A 3,427-nucleotide genomic window follows, 5' to 3' on the forward strand; every position below is an offset into this window, starting at 1 on the left:
TTATTATTCAAAGTTAGAGTCGTGAGGTATTCTGCTGTTTGATCTTGACACACTATATACTGTAAGTAGAGCATTTTAATTACGACAACCGATAATTGCACCATCAATCATCTTACTACTGTCATAGAAGTGACTCGTTAACCCCCCTGCACACACACACACACACACACACACACACCAAATCCCCTCCAAAGACAGACGATGTGGGGTGAAATGAAAAACGAACTGCGTGGGAGATCTCCTGGAACAGGGGGGGACTAAACTGCACAGATAAACTGCAGTGCGGGTTTAGAAATGGCCCACGTGCGCTGGGATTTGAAGTACAATACACACAATATACTGATAAGGGAAAGTTTATGACTCAACTGCATATTTATTTAAATAAAAAAATTCTCTCAGTATTATTTCAGAAATAAAATTATATGAGGCTCTGCCAATATTCCAGAGAATAAAGCAGAGGAGAAAATGGCTGAACTGCCTCTTAGTTCACTGAATGCGACCGCAAAGCAAGGGAGGGCATTGACACGTAAAAGAAAGCACTGACTGGCTTGTGCTTAAATGCAACATCGCAGTGTTTCCACGCTGGTGTTAGCGTCTGACTCTGGATGCGGATCACAGGGGGAATTTGTCTGGAATACTGACAGAGCGGCGCGCACACAACGCAGCCCGTCTCTGAACACAGGCTTCTGTACCGCGTCCTCCTGTGAAGTCCGTGCCAGGTCCCGCCGCTGTGACCTCACGGGGCTCACGGGGACGGTTACATGGGCGACCCTGAGCGCGGTCCGGGGGGGGCCTAAAAACTGTACCGTTTCCCCGTGCCCCCCTCCCCCCTCACTTCCCCTCCTGTGCTCACGGGCCTCCCTCCTGGTTGCCTCCGAGCCGTGTGAGCATCAGATGCTGTCTCTGCATGCGGGGATTATCCCTGTCGCTAAGCAGATAGTCATCTTCTGCGTGCGATAATTCAGCATATGGCCTTGGCTCCTGGATGACAGGAGCATATTCTGGCGCTCCGGGTCCATCAATCAGTTCCCCGCGCCTCGCTAACGCGGCGCGTCTCCGGCTGCGAAATGTCACGCCCCGGCCGCGGAACCCCGAGTCCGAGCCGGGCGGCGGCGGCTGCGCCCCTCGGATTCGGCACGGTGACAGTCATAGGCTGCGCTCGCCCTCCTGTCCCAACGGCTAACAGACTTCACCATCTCAAGAAAAGGACGAGCTAACGTACGCTGTAACTCGCTTTGTTTTTTTTTTTTCATCCAATCGCAGTGTGATGTCGTGAAAATGAAATGAAACCTTAAGAAAACATTTTGTGTGTGACTTGAAATGTACATGTAATTGCAAACAAACTGCAAACAAATGTAATATGCAAAGATAGTTTTTATTTTTATTTTTTATTTTTTAAATCCACATGAAAATGTTGATAAATCCAAATCAATCATACATGAAAAGCATGTTCACATTATACGGACCTTGGAATTTCATTGGAGACAATTTAAAAAGATAGCAGAGAAAAAATGAAATAAAAAAAAAATTCTGTTGTTATTGTTGTTAATCGAAGAACAAGTCGGAAAACTTTTTTTAAATTTTTATTGAAGTGTGTAAGCAGTGAAGTGTCAGGGCCAGAGAAGACTAAAGCTTGGCAAGATCTAACTGTTATTGCAAACTCTGTGTGTTAAATTCACGCATACTATTTACAACCCTGTTTTTTTTTTTAAATTTATGCACACAATACAAACAGTTTAGGGCACTCGTGAATCTTCTCAGATGTGTCAATCGAGAACTGATAAATTTTTGTAGAAAAGCATTCATGAACAAACTACAATCAAATGGATTTGACTTACGTTTGATAAATGAGGCCCATTATTTCCATGTTAGCAAGGGCGTTTATCTGATAATACACATTTTAACGTTGTTTTATTTGTCAAATTTTGTCAGTCTGAGACTGATCCTATTGTGTTTGTGGATGGTTAAATTGTACATAGTCTGCCAGTCTTAAATGTATCACTTACTGCAAATAGATACAGCGACCTTGAACCATACCACACCAAGTACAAAACTACCCCAGAGAGCATTAGACTACATTAAATGCATAACAGCAAAAAGCCACAGGCTCTTAATAGTGAAAAAGAAAGAAAAGTTACATCTAATCAGGTGTTAGATGAAGGCAGAAGTACTAGAGAGGGGCAAGTTATTGTCAGCAAGAGGTAAATCTCCCCTGATTGGAATTAACTCTGGCAGAATTGTGTGTCCTGTAGAATTTTAACAGTTACGGGCTCCCAGGTTAGCCGTTCCAGGGAATGAACAGGCTGTTTCTTGCATAGATGTGAGAGTAATGTCCCTCATTTTGATTGGTTATTCAAAACTTGTGAGAGAGGTAAAAAGCTGTACTTTTTTAAAAACGAATGATTTTTTCCCCCACCAAAATGAAAGTAACATTTCACTTTCCAGTCACCTTTTGATCTGGAATAAAAATAACTTTTTCTCCCGCTCAAACTCCACAAACTTTGTAATCTCTGCGCATGTAATGTCAAAACTTTTTTTTCACCTGAACCCAGTGCAAGTCATCTATTGTAACAAAAAAAAAAAAAAAAAACGTAATAACTGCATAGCTTGTTCAGCCGTCTCTATTAGCTCCATAGAGTGCCACGTTTCAATTAAAAAACCACAAAGGTTCTGGAAAGTTGTCAGTCTTCAGGGATCTTATTTTTTTTCCTCAAAAGTTTTCTTTTTTACGCTTCTGAGATCAGACATATTCAGCAGCGGAGCAAAATCTTTCGATTCTGCCTGGTGAATGTAGAAACATTTTTCTATTTTATTTTATTATGTTTTATTTTAATAAACACTCACTTATTGGAATGTCATCTCTGCCTTTGTTCCACAAGATCAATGTCTGCTAAATGTTCATATCCATGTACTGACAGATTGTACCTTCATTCATTTCTGAAGCTGCACCTGAGCGCACTCCAAGCCTCTGTTTATTTGAAAAGTCCTGTATGAATGCACTGCTGGCCAATTGAAAATGAGCGCATTTCCATTTACTTGATTCTCAGCTGCGAAAACATGAACACTCCGTGTATATATTAAACCTACTGATACGTTGATGCTAATATGAACAATTGTATTGGTCCTTTATGGAGCCAATCTAAAATTGGGGCGGGCATTTCCCAAATATCTGAATTATTCTGTCCTGAGATAAAACTACACACCTGAACAGATGTGTGTTTGTATTGATGGAATGGGAAGTGCAGAATGTTCAATGCTTTTCACAAGGGAAAATTTTTAAATTTGTTTTTTTTTATTAAAATTTTTTATTTCTCCGTGTGTATCTTTGGAAGGCTTTCAGCAGTCAAAGACAAACTCTATATTACATCAAACTATACGTGCCATCTGGAAAAGGGAAAAAAAGTTGAAATATTCTGCGCCCAATTAA

The sequence above is a fragment of the Anguilla anguilla genome, chromosome 7 (assembly GCF_013347855.1).
Source record: "Anguilla anguilla isolate fAngAng1 chromosome 7, fAngAng1.pri, whole genome shotgun sequence".
Classification (NCBI taxonomy): domain Eukaryota; kingdom Metazoa; phylum Chordata; class Actinopteri; order Anguilliformes; family Anguillidae; genus Anguilla; species Anguilla anguilla.